The 14244-nt window shown below is 41.9% G+C and overlaps 1 protein-coding gene across 5 annotated transcripts in view; it reads left to right on the top strand.

The window, feature by feature from the left end:
- zmym2 (zinc finger, MYM-type 2) overlaps positions 1-14244 on the top strand; it is a 160372-nt gene that overhangs the window by 59577 nt on the left and 86551 nt on the right. The window lies entirely within an intron of this gene.

The raw sequence follows: 14244 nt of genomic DNA, 5'->3' as shown, positions 1-14244 counted from the left end.
ATTTTTTGCATCCTCTCCAATGCCTTTATATCTTTCTTTTTATATTATGGTAACCACAACTGATCCATGTGGGATCCTGCTTCCCCCCCTTCCGCCACTCTGAATAGCTACCCTTCACCCCTACTGTGTGCTTTCTGTCTTGCAGCCAGCTAGTTATCCATGCTGCTACTTGTCCACATGCTCTGACCTTATTCATTAGTCTATTATATGGACCCTTGTCAAAGGCTTTTTGGAAAACTTGATAATTGACATTACTGCTTTGCATTTGTTTAGTTTCTCTGTTACCTCTTCAAAGAATTCAATTAGGTTGGCCAAACAAGACTTTTCCTCTTGGAATCAATGCTGACTATTCATTATTTATTTATATTATCAAGCTTTGGTTTCTAGATTTGTTTTTAAATTCTCCTTTAGTAGGGATTTCATTACTTTTCTGACCATCAGTGTTAAGCTGACTGTTCCCTGGACAAATTCTACTTCTCTTTTTAACCATAGGCACACTGTTAGCTATCGGCCAGTCTTCTGGTAGTAAACCTTCTCCTAACGTATTATTAAATATATGTAATGGCAAGTCATATGTTTTGACATTGTTAATGTGGAATAAAATGCAATAACTTCTCTATTTACCAAGCTCCTACAATTTAGTTTTAATATATTTTCTAAGAATTGTAATTTAGTACCTTTAAGGAAAATGCGTTAATTTGGCTTAGTTGGTAATACTTTCATTTCTGAGTAAGAGGTTTCTAGTTTGAAGCTCCACTCCAGGACCTGAGCATATAATCTAGACTTACACTCCAGTGCAGTACTGAAGGAGTGCAATGTTGTCATACTTTTTATTCGTTCACAGGATGTGGGTGTAGCTGGCTAGGCCAGCATTAATTGCCCACCCCTAATTGCCCTTGAGAAGATGGTGGTGAGCTGCTGCCTTGAGCCACTGCAGTCCATGTGGTGTAGGTACACCCACAGTACTGTTAGGAAGGGAGTTCCATGAATTTGACCCAGCGACAGTGAAGGAATTGCGATATAGATCCAAGTCAGGATGGTGAGTGGCTTGGAGGGGAACTTCCAGGTGGTGGTGTTCCCATGTGTCTGCTGTCCTTGTCCTTCTAGATGGTAGCGATCGTGGGTTTGGAAGGTGGTGTCTAAGGAGCCTTGATGAATTCTTGCAGTGAATCTTGTAGTTGGTACACACTGCTGTCTCTGTGCACCAGTGGTGGAGGTAGTGAATGTTTGTGGAAGGGGTGCCAATCAAGCAGGCTGCTCTGTCCTGAATGTTGTTGAGCTTCTTGAGTGTTGTTGGAGTTGCACTCATCCAGGCAAGTGGAAAGTATTCCATCACATTCCTGACTTGTGCCTTGTAGATGGTGGACAGACTTTGGAGAGTCAGGAGGTGATTTACTCACTGCAGGATTCTTAACCTCTGACCTGCTCTTGTAACCACAGTATTTGACCAATTTCTGGTCAATGAAATGAGCCCAAGTCCCATCTGCCACTTCCAGCTGTGCAGCCAGATCTTAGATTGTCACAGCACTGTTTGAAGATGTGCAGGGAGTTTTGGATCTTCATTCTTGCACTCCCAAAAATTATGTTTATTTAATTATTTGCGGCATCTTGCTGTGTGTAAAGTAAGCGCTATGCTTTTAATAACATCAATTCTTGCATTTCACAGAGCAGCTCATTGTTTACAGAGATATTTGAGATGTTACAGATATGTGGTTGCAGAGTGACCAAGATTGGAAACTAAGTTATCCTAGCTTATTTAACTTTTAGAGGAGACAGCCAAATGGAAAAGGACTGGGGACGTAGCTTTGGTAACAGAGGATGGATTAAAGACAGTGCAGAGAAAGAATTGTAACTTTGAAAATCAAGATATTGAATTAGTTTGGGTAGAGCTAAAAATATTAAGGGCCTGAAAACAATGGTAGAAATAGATAATTGCTGAAAAGAGAGATGTGTTGCCCAAGTTTTTCACCTTGCATTCATCAGCACAAATGCAAGAATGCCAAATTTCAAATGATCACAAAAATTTATACCACGGGCGGAAAAGGGTGTTGGTTGGTTGGAAAGTCGACTCGGATTGACTGAGGTGTTATCATGGAAGAAACAGCAGGGCACTATAGGCACCCCATGCTTCCGCGTAATTCAAAAAGGCACAAGGCTTGAAAGTATTTCTTTTAGTTGCAGAGAGCGGGTCCCTGTGTATGAATGTATGTTGCTTCGAGCAAGCTTCTAGCAAATGAGCCACGTAATGAGCTCAACTGATTATCTTAAATTGGTCATTAGTGTAGCTATGTGCACTCTCAGGATTGTTCAGCAAGTACTTCCCAATCGCAAAATCACATTTAACAGTAAATGTTTTGTTTTGGGATTTGTAAGCACAGGCTGATTGAGTGCCTACCACACAAATTGAGCAAAGTTGTGTATGAATTTCAGTGCAGGTGTGATACCAGGTATATAGGCTGTATGTCCCAACAATTGGCTGACGGAATCAAATAGCATGTTCCTTGGGCTATATGTAACAGGCAGAGTGCTGACCATACTCAACCAGCCCGTGTGCAAGACAAAAAGCTTCGGCAACATGTCTCTTTTTTTGCAGCAATATTCAAGTTTTGTACTACAAACAACTAGAAGTAATTTAAAGGGCGCCTAACAATAGTTGTAGTGTTAGGTGAAATAAAAATCAGGAAACTAGAGGTGCATGTAACAAGTAATCAAGTAACAACCACTACAGCAAACTAAATTTACAGTAGTAGTGTTTAGGCTATGTTCTTGGAACGCATTCTAGATTGTTTTCTAGGTCAGTATGTCAAGGAACCAATTAGGGAACAGGCTATTTTAGATTTTGTATTGTGCGATTAAACAGGGTTAATTAATAAACTTGTAGTAGAGGAACCTCTGGAGAAAAGTGGTCATAATATAATTTAATATTGAGTTTGAGAGTGATTTATTTAAGACCGAAACTAAGGCCCTAAATCTGAATAAAGTATGTTACATTGGCATGAGGGACGAGTTAGCTAAGGTAGGTTGGGAAACTAGATTTAAAGATCTGATGGTAGATGAGCAATGGGTAGATGAGCAATGGTAAATATTTAGAGAAATAATTCTGAATTCTCAATGAACTAAAACAATGAACTTCAAGCAATTAAAACCCCCGCAGCAAAAGTGGTCCAACTCTGACTAACAAGAGAAGGTTGATAGTTATTTTGAGTAAAAGGGAATTAAGGTATATGGTGGTAGTGCAGGAAGATGAAGTTGTGGTAGATGATCAGCCATGATCTTGTTGAATGGTGGAGCAGGTTAGTAGGAGCAAATGTGCTACACCAGCTCCTATTTCTTAACAATAGTTTAAAAGTAAGGGCTTGAAATGTTGCCATTAAGAGTTGTTATCCTGAGGATTCTAGAGTTCAGCAAAGGATGACCAAGAAATTCATAATAGAATAGAGAATGAGAGTAAACTAGCAAGAGAAATAAAAATAGATCGTAACTGCTTCCGCAGGTATGCAAAAAGGAAGCAATTAGCAAAAGTAAATGTGGGCCCCTTAGAGACAGAGACAGGAGAAATTAAAATGGGATTAAGAAAACGGCAGAGTCATTAAACTAACACTTTGTATCTTTCTTCACAGTAGAAGACACAAAAAAAATTCCCGAAATAATGAGGAACGAAGGTTCGAGTGAAAATGTGGGACTTAAAGAAAGTAGAATTATAACGGTCATTTACAGAATTTCAGACCGTAACTAGTAGAATGTTGCAAGGAATAGTGCTTTGGGCTTCAGCTGTTTATATCCATAATCAATGGTGAGGGAATCAAGTGTAATGTATCCAAGTTTGCTGACAATACAAAGTTGGGTGGGAAAGAAACCTTTGAGGAGGAGGCAAAGAGGCTGTGAAAGGATATGGACACATTAAGTACATGGGTAAGAACATGGCAGATGGAATATAATGTGGAGGTGTGACGTTATCCGCTTTAGTAGGTAAAATGGAACAACAATATTTTTTAAATGGTGAATGACTAGGAATAATTTTACAGAGAAACATTCTTGTCCTTGTACACAAATTGCTGAAAGTTAACAAGTACACATTTAGGAAAGCAAATGGTATGTTGGCTGTTACAAATGGATTGGAGTTAAGAGTGAAGAATTATCAGTTTCATTATATAGGGCCTTAGTGAGAACACATCCTGGAGCATTGTGTACAGTTTTGATCTTACCTAACGAAGGGTATACTTGCCTTAGAGGGGTGCAGTGATGATTCAAAAGCGTAGAAAGGTGAAAGCAAAACAGAAAATGCTGGATATATTCAGTAGGCCAGGCAGCATGTCAAGAGAAACTTCAGGTCAATGACTTTTTATCAGAGGTAGAGTTGAGGTAGATGGTCAGCCATGATCTTATTAAATGGCAAAGCAGGCTTAAGGGGCTACAGGGATTATTCCTGCTTGTATTTCTTATTTTCTTGTAAGAGATGTGATATGCATTATTAGTGCAAATTGTTGGAACCATAACTATAAGAACTATATTTTTTTAAATTTGGAAGGACATTGCATTATTTGGACACTTGGGAGCTGACCTGAATTTTTTTTAAAAAGATGTTCATCTTGAACTGGAGCAAGCATGATTTTTCTAAGAAATCACACGTCAGCCAAATGACCAACATGGCAATTGTGGAGGGGTGCTATTTGTCTATCTGAACTGCAATCACTTTAATTGATGGAAAAAAACAGTTTTAAAGGCGAAGGCCTGGTGATTTATTGGAAATCGCCTGAAAGAGGAGCTTTATGTTTTGAACTTGTTGTTTTGAACTCAGTTGGGAATGAACTGAGAAGGAGAAATGCTGCCCAGTTGTGCTCCCCTTGCCTTGCTTGAAATACAGTGTGATTATAGGTACCCAGCTAGGAATCCTCATTTCAGTGGAATTTGTCTGTATTTGGAAACTCTAGAGGCTGAGACAAGGAGGATTGATCTGGCTCTAGTTCTAGCAACCAGTTCTCGCATTAGGGAGCACCAGATCAACAGCGCCAAAACCCTGTGAACTTTATCCATTTTATATTTTCCTTCAACCACCCATCTCTGTTTGTGTGTGCGCGCATGCGTGTGCTGGGGAATTTTAAAAGGGATAGCTAGTTATACTTCCAGATTACAAATTATGTGTTAACCAGTTGTTGCAACTTGTTTATAACTGAGTTTATTGAAAGAAGCCTGGTTAAAGTCTCTTTTATCCTGGGTCTAACAGTAGCGAAGGTAAATCATTGGTCATTTTGGTAAGTGAATTAAACATTTACCCTAATGGTACAACCTGTGGAGTAGTGGGGCTAGATAAACTGTGCACTCCTCCTATCCTGGTCCTAATATAGATTGGGGGCTATTGCAGGATTTTTAAAAGCAGACAACGGGTGATTGGACTCGGAATAATAATTGGTAAAGGATAAAAGGACAGGTATCAGGTTTTGTATACACAGTAAACCAAAATGACTTTGGAAGTTGCTAAGGCTTTTCTAGTGATGGAAGATTTAACCCTGACTGGTTTACAAAAGTAACCAAGACTAAGCAAATGGAATTGGCAGATAAGATGCTGTTAGACTTAACCGTAGGGGGCAAGGAAAGCAAACATAGTTGAGGTAATGGTGCAGTATTTGAAATTGGAAGGGATACAAGAGAAACCACGTTCTCAAGGGGGTGAGTCAATTGAGTTAGCTAGGAGTCGGTTGCAAATAAAGCAACTTGAACATGAAAAGGAACTGAAAAATCTTGAATTGGAGGAAAAGGGAAAATAAAGAGAAATGAAAAGGCTTGAACTTGATCTTCAGAGAGAGAAGTTAGCAAGGAAGGAACGAGAAGGGAATACCTACTTAAAAGGCTGGAATTATAAAAAGAGACCTCAGATCCTGGGGAAGGTTCTGATAATTTTAAAAAAAACACCCCCAACCCAAAGCCCAGTAGAGATGTTTAAACTTGTACAAACCCTTCCAAAGTTTGAAGAAAGGGATGTAGAGGCATTATTTATTTATATGAGCAGGTAGCTAAGCAAATGAAGTAGCCAAAAGAAACTGGACATTGCTCCTACAAAGTAGGTTTTTGGGTAGAGCTCATGAGGTTTATGCATCACTTTCAGAAGAAGTTTCTGTGGATTATGATGCAGTAAAAAAGGCTATTCTTAGTGCTTATGAGTTTTCCCTGAGGCATACAGGCAGAAATGTCAAAACATAAGGAAATAGCCTGGGCAGATCTATATTGAATTTGAGAGGGTAAAGGAAAACAATTTTGGCTGTTGGATATGGGCAATAAGGGTAGCTGCAACATATGAAACTCTTGGAAATAATTCTCCTGAAAGAATTTTAAAATTCACTTCCTCCAGTAGTTAGAACCCATGTTGAAGACCAGAAGGTTGCAACAGCTAGACAGGCAGCGGAGATGGCTAGTGATTATGAGTTGGTCCATAAACCCAAACCCTTTGTCCATCACCCCCCACAAACCGGAGAAGGATAAAACGTGGAAAGATGAAAGGAAGGCAAGTAGCCAGGGAAGAGTAGGAAAAGCTGGGAATGCTCTGGGATTTTCTCCTCAGACCGGAAAGTAAGTTGCTGAGGCTGGAAGTGATATTCATAGGCCTAAGTGTTTCCATTGTAACAAGGTGGGGCACGTTTGTGCAGGTTGCTGGAAGTTGTGCAGGAAATTTATGGGACTTATTGGGGTACGTAAAGGTGATTCAGGAAAGGAAGCCTTGACTAAAAATGCTACAGCTCAAGTAATAGTGTTAAAACAGCTGTAAAACCGAGTGTGAACACTGCTAAGAGTTCGGGAAAGGTGAGTAAGATACATAAGAGTTATAAAGAATTTTTATCAAGACAAAAAAGTTAAATGCGTAACTTTTCCCCCAGAAAGCACGTTAAAAGCCAAAGTTTTAATAAATAGTATTGGCGGGGAGTATATACCTGTACCTTTGTACCGGCTGCAGTTGGAGTGTGGCCTAATGTCTGGGACAGTGATGGTAGAGGTTGTTCAGAGTTACTCATATAATGGAGTTAACTTACTCCTGGAAAATGATTTAGCCGGAGCAAAGCTAGTAGCTTCTCCTATAAGCACTGAAATCCCAAATTAGAAGAGACAGAGCAGTTACAGGAAAAGTTTCCAGGAATTTTTCCTTCGTGTGTGATGACCCGAGCAATGGCTAAGCAAAGTCCATCATCTGAGGTCAAAGTGATACCACAGACAGAAATTTGGTTAGCTGAAACTTTCTTTAAAGACTTGGATAATCCAAAAGAGATGTTTAGTAAATCTGCTGTAGTTGAGGCTTAACAAGCCAATCTGGAGTTAAGTAAGATGGCAAAATCAGTCCAAGCTGAAGCTGAGTAAGTTCCAGAATGTTGTTATATTAAAAATGGGATACTAATGAGGAAGTGGAGACCTCCTCACAGACCTGCAGATGAAGGAATGGGCAGATAAGCAAGCTGCAACCTGAACATTACAACCAGGGGTGAAGTGTTAGTGTTATTGCCTTTACAACGGGAACCTCTGAAAGCACAGTTCAATAGTCCATACAAGGTAATCAAGAGGGTTGGTAAAGTGAATTATTTGATGGACACCACAGATCACAGGAAAAAGAATTGGCTGTGTCATATCGATATGTTAAAACAATACCATCGTAGGGAGGAAGATAAGAAGGAACAGGTATATCAAGTTGTAAGCACAGTGGAAGACGGAAGAGACAGCGAAAGTGAGGCGGAAGAAGACTTGGGCAGTTCACAAATTGAACCTCCTACTATCCAGTTAGCTAACACTCAAATATCAGGACAGTTAGACACCATATTTTCGTATTTAGAGGCAGGACAGCGAGAGGATCCTAGTAAGGTTACTTATAGAATTTAAAGGAATCTGTAGGGATAAACCAGGGTGTATAACTTTAGTCATGTATGATGTGGATGATGGGGAATCTCCTTATCAAACAACATCTTAATTGTAATAAAAACAAAAAACTGCGGATGCTGGAAATCCAAAACAAAAACACAAATACTTGGAAAAACTCAGCAGGTCTGGCAGCATCGGCGGAGAAGAACAAAGTTGACGTTTCGAGTCCTCATGACCCTTCAACAGAACTAAGTAAAAATAGGAGAGGGGTGAAATATAAGCTGGTTTAAGGTGGGGGGGTGGGGGGAGAGAAGTGGGGGGGGTGGTTGTAGGGACAAGCAAGCAGTGATAGGAGCAGATAATCAAAAGATGTCACAGACAGAAGAACAAAGAGGTGTTGAAGGTGGTGATATTATCTAAAAGAATGTGCTAATTAAGAATGGATGGCAGGACACACAAGGTACAGATAGCTCTAGTGGGGGTGGGGTGAAATAAGACTAAAAGGGCATAAAAGGTATAGATTTTAAAATAATGGAAATAGGTGGGAAAAGAAAAATCTATATAAATTATTGGAAAATACAAAAGGGAGGGGGAAGAAACAGAAAGGGGGTGGGGATGGAGGAGGGAGTTCAAGATCTAAAGTTGTTGAACTTAATATTCAGTCCGAAAGGCTGTAAAGTGCCTAGTCGGAAGATGAGGTGCTGTTCCTCCAGTTTGCTTTGAGCTTCACTGGAACTATGCAGCAAGCCAAGGACAGACATGTGGGCAAGAGAGCAGGGTGGAGTGTTAAAATGGCAAGCGACAGGGAGGTCTGGGTCATTCTTGCGGACAGACCGAAGGTGTTCTGCAAAGCGGTCGCCCAGTCTGCATTTGGTCTCTCCAATGTAGAGGAGACCGTATTGGGAGCAACGAATGCAGTAGACTAAGTTGGGGGAAATGCAAGTGAAATGCTGCTTCACTTGAAAGGAGTGTTTGGACCCTTGGACGGTGAGGAGAGAGGAAGTGAAGGGGCAGGTGTTGCATATTTTGCGTATGCATGGGGAGGTGCCGTAGGTGGGGGTTGAGGAGTAGGGGGTGATGGAGGAGTGGACCAGGGTGTCACGGAGGGAACGATCCCTGCGGAATGCCGCTGGGGGGGGTGAAGGGAAGATGTGTTTGGTGGTGGCATCATGCTGGAGTTGGCGGAAATGGCGGAGGATGATCCTTTGAATGCGGAGGCTGGTGGGATGGTAAGTGAGGACAAAGGGGACCCTATCATGTTTCTGGGAGGGAGGAGAAGGCATGAGGGCGGATGCGCAGGAGATGGGCCGGACACGGTTGAGGGCCCTGTCAACGACCGTGGGTGGAAAACCTCGGTTAAGGAAGAAGGAGGACATGTCAGAGGAACTGTTTTTGAAGGTAGCATCATCAGAACAGATGCGACGGAGGCGAAGGAACTGAGAGAATGGGATGGAGTCCTTACAGGAAGCGGGGTGTGTGGAGCTGTAGTCGAGGTAGCTGTGGGAGTCGGTAGGCTTGTAATGGATATTGGTGGACAGTCTATCACCAGAAATTGAGACAGAGAGGTCAAGGAAGGGAAGGGAAGTGTCAGAGATGGACCATGTGAAAATGATGGAGGGGTGGAGATTGGAAGCAAAATTAATAAATTTTTCCAGGTCCCGACGAGAGCATGAAGCAGCACCGAAGTAATCATCGATGTACCGGAGAAAGAGTTGTGGGAGGGGGCTGGAGTAGGACTGAAACAAGGAATGTTCCACATACCCCATAAAGAGACAGGCATAGCTGGGGCCCATGCAGGTACACATAGCCACACCTTTTATTTGGAGGAAGTGAGAGGAGTTAAAGGAGAAATTGTTCAGTGTGAGAACAAGTTCAGCCAGACGAAGGAGAGTAGTGGTGGATGGGGATTGTTCGGGCCTCTGTTCGAGGAAGAAGCTGAGAGCCCTCAGACCATCCTGGTGGGGGATGGAGGTGTAGAGGGATTGGACGTCCATGGTGAAGAGGAGGCGGTTGGGGCCAGGGAACTGGAAATTGTTGATGTGACGTAAGGTGTCAGAGGAATCACGGATGTAGGTGGGAAGGGACTGGACAAGGGGAGAGAGAAGGGAGTCAAGATAATGAGAAATGAGTTCCGTGGGGCAGGAACAGGCTGACACGATCGGTCTGCCGGGACAGTCCTGTTTGTGGATTTTGGGTAGGAGGTAGAAGCGGGCCGTCCGAGGTTGGGTGACTATCAGGTTGGAAGCTGTGGGAGGAAGATCTCCAGAGGAGATGAGGTCAGTGACAGTCCTGGAAACAATGGCTTGATGTTCAGTGGTGGGGTCATGGTCCAGGGAGAGGTAGGAGGAAGTGTCTGCAAGTTGACACTCAGCCTCTGTGAGGTAGAGGTCATTGCGCCAGACAACAACAGCACCACCCTTGTCAGCGGGTTTGATGACAATGTTAGGATTGGACCTGAGAGAACGGAGTGCAGTAAGTTCAGAGAGAGACAGGTTAGAATGGGTGAGAGGAGCAGAGAAATTGAGACGACTAATGTCACATCGACAGTTCTCAATGAAAAGATCAAGAGAAGGTAAGATTCCAGAGGGAGGGGTCCAGGTGGAAGGAGAATATTGGAGGTGGGTAAAAGGATCCGTTGAACGGGGAGAGGACTCCTGCCCAAAGAAGTGAGCACGGAGACGAAGGCGGCGGAAGAAGAGTTCAGCATCGTGCCGAGCCCGAAATTCATTGAGATGAGGGCTTAAGGGTATGAAACTAAGTCCTTTGCTGAGCACTGAACGTTCAGCGTGGGAGAGGGGAAGGTCAAGGGGTATAGTGAATACATGGCCGGGGCTGGGATTGGAAGATGGAGGGACAGGCAGGGGTGGAGGGTCCTAGATGGATGTTGGTGTCGATGAGTTGTTGGAGCTTGCGTTCCTTAGCACTTGAGAGAAAGAGAAAAAGTTTCTTGTTGAGGCGTCAGATGAGACGAAGAATAAAATGAAACTGGGGGCACGCGCAGCTTTGAAAAAGGGTGTGGCGGTGCTGCTGGAGGGAGAGGTCGAGTGTGTTCATATGACAGCGCATGGCACTGAGTGTGGATCTCAGAATGCGACGGGAACAGCAGTCCGAGAAACGTTTTATGTCCCGGAGATACCTGTAATCCTGGGTGGGTTCGAAACATGAGGGATGGAATTTCAGTTGAAATCCACGTGGGGTAAGTTGGAGACGGAGACAGTCACTGAGAAAGGAAATATGGCTGTGAAAGCGGGTTTTAGTAAACACCTTGTCAAACACCAGGAGAGAAATGGAAAGCAATGAAGGTGAATAAGGCAAAAGAGAGATACGGAAATCCTGTTGGAGAGAAGAGCAATACTTCTTCAAGGTAGGCATTTCTTGAAGAGAAGTGGCAGTCAATTAAACACAGAGATAAAAACAAGAAACTGCGGATGCTGGAAATCCAAAACAAAAACACAAATACCTGGAAAAACTCAGCAGGTCTGGCAGCATCGGCGGAGAAGAACAAAGTTGACGTTTCGAGTCCTCATGACCCTTCAACAGAACTAAGTAAAAATAGGAGAGGGGTGAAATATAAGCTGGTTTAAGATGGGGGGGTGGGGGGAGAGAAGTGGGGGGGGTGGTTGTAGGGACAAGCAAGCAGTGATAGGAGCAGATAATCAAAAGATGTCACAGACAAAAGAACAAAGAGGTGTTGAAGGTGGTGATATTATCTAAAAGAATGTGCTAATTAAGAATGGATGGCAGGACACGCAAGGTACAGATAGCTCTAATGGGGGGTGGGGTGAAATAAGACTAAAAGGGCATAAAAGGTATAGATTTTAAAATAATGGAAATAGGTGGGAAAAGAAAAATCTATATAAATTATTGGAAAATACAAAAGGGAGGGGGAAGAAACGGAAAGGGGGTGGGGATGGAGGAGGGAGTTCAAGATCTAAAGTTGTTGAACTCAGTATTCAGTCCGGAAGGCTGTAAAGTGCCTAGTCGGAAGATGAGGTGCTGTTCCTCCAGTTTGTTTTGAGTTTCACTGGAACAATGCAGCAAGCCAAGGACAGACATGTGGGCAAGAGAGCAGGGTGGAGTGTTAAATGGCAAGCGACAGGGAGGTCTGGGTCATTCTTGTGGACAGACCGCAGGTGTTCTGCAAAGCGGTCGCCCAGTCTGCGTTTAATCTTAATTAACATCTTAATTGTTTCAAGTCCAGAGAAACAAGCTCAAGTGGAAGCAGAAATTCAATATATGTTAGAAAATCATCTAAATGAACCTAGTTAACGCAGTTGGAGTTTTCCTGTAGTGTTAGTGCCAATACATGATGGGTCAACCAGATTCTGCATAGATTATAGAAAGGTGAATGCAATAACAAAAACTGATTCCTACCCAATCCCTTGTTTGGAAGATTGTATTGACAGGTTTGGCCACTTTCCTTACTAAAATAGATTTATTGAAAGGATACTGGCAAGTACCTTTAACATTGCAAGCTAAGGAGATATCGGTTTTCGTCATGCCGAACGGGCTGTACCAATGCTGAGTAATGCCACTCGTGCTAAAAATGCTCCAGCTAGTTTCCAATAACTAATGAATAAACTTGCAGCTAGTGTTCCTAATTGTGTAGTTTACTTGGATGATGTATTGATTTACAACAACACCTGGAAAGATCATCTAAAACAATTGGAAGCCCTATTTAAACAATTACAGTTGGCAGATCTGGTAATGAACCTTGCCAAGAGTAAGTTCACGAAAGCATGAGTAACTTATCTAGGCATTTCATCGGGCTGGGGCAAGTGTGGCCAAGAACAGCGAAAGTACAGGCTTTGACTGAATTCTCTGTCACTAAAACTAAAAAGGAAATAATGAGATTTTTAGGAATGTGTGGCTTTTATCGTAAGTTAATGCCAAACTTCAGCACAATAGCTGCTGCACAAACAGATTTTTTGAAAAAGGCAAAGGTGTTACGTTCAAGAGAGTGCTGGACAACTTTTGAGAAGCTGAAGGCGATCCTAACTAATGAACCAGTGTTAGCCAGCCCATTTTCAATAAACCCTTCAAGGTGGCAATCAATACTAGTGACTTGGCAGTAGGTGCGGTGTTATTGCAAGAAGATGAATCGGGCATAGAGAAGGCAATGGGGTACTTTCTAAAAAAAATTAAATCAGCATTAAAAGAGATACTCTGGTAGAAAAGAAAACCCTGGGATTGTTACTGGGTCTGAAACATTTTGAGACGTATCCGTCATGGCTGCAAAGAAATACTACTATATGCCGACCATAATCCCTTGGCTTTTGTGAAAAAATTTAAGACTCAATGACAGACTGTTCGATGGAGCTTGTTAATACTGCTTTAAAACTTGAAGATTGTTCATATTGCTGGGAAGAATAATATAAATGCTGATACGTTATCAAGAATGTAATTTTGTAGAATCATCTGGAAATCGAGAAAATCGGAGAAAACTGTACAGATTCTGTATAAGGAGTGAATGACTGAGTGAGTGCATGTCTGAATTTTGTTTTATATATTGTATATGTTTTCCCTGTGACTTGAAACACATTTGGAAATGGCGTTTCATTTCTCAGGGGTGGAGAAATGTTGGAACCATATCTACAGGAACTATATTTTTTTTAATTTGGAAGGACATTGCATTATTTGGGCATTTGGATGCTGAACTGGATATTTTAAAAAATGTAATAAGATCGTCTTGGATTGGAGCAAGCATGCCTTTTCCAAGAAATCACAATGATGTCAGCTAAATGATCATCATGGCAATTGTGGAGGAGAAATATTTGTCTACTTAAACTGCAATTACTTTAATTGATGGGAAGAAAATGTTTTAAAGGCAAAGACCTGGTGATTTACTGGAAATCATCTGACGGAGGAGCTTTATGTTTTGAACTTGTTGAGTTGAACTCAGTTAGGAATGAACTGAGAAGGGGTAAAGCTGCCCATCTTGCGCACTCCTTGCCTTGCTAAATACAGTGAGATTATCAGTACCCAGCTAGGAATCCTCATCTCAGTGCAACTTGTCTGTATTTGGAAACCTGAGAGGCTAAGACAAGGAGGATTGATCTGGCTCTATTTCTCTCCACACTGAAACTCTGTTGGTGAGAAACTCCAGACATCTATTGAGATTAGTGACCCATCCTCGCACGAGGGAGCACCAGATCAACAGCATCAAAACCCTGTGAACTTTATCATTTTTATAAAGTTTTTTCTTCAACTGCCCATCTCTGCAGAGACCCTATTTGTTTGTCCTTTTTTTGTATGTGTGTGTGTGCAGGGGAATTTTAAAAGGGATGGATGGTTACACTTCCAGGTTACAAATTGTGTGGTATCCAGTTCTTTCAACTTGTTTTAAAAAGAAGTTTTGGTTTATAATAAATCAATCATTTTGAGTTTATAGAAAGAAACCTGGTTAAA

This window comes from Cetorhinus maximus, chromosome 7 (assembly GCF_964194155.1).
Source record: "Cetorhinus maximus chromosome 7, sCetMax3.hap1.1, whole genome shotgun sequence".
Classification (NCBI taxonomy): domain Eukaryota; kingdom Metazoa; phylum Chordata; class Chondrichthyes; order Lamniformes; family Cetorhinidae; genus Cetorhinus; species Cetorhinus maximus.
This window is presented reverse-complemented; position numbering and strand designations above follow the sequence as displayed.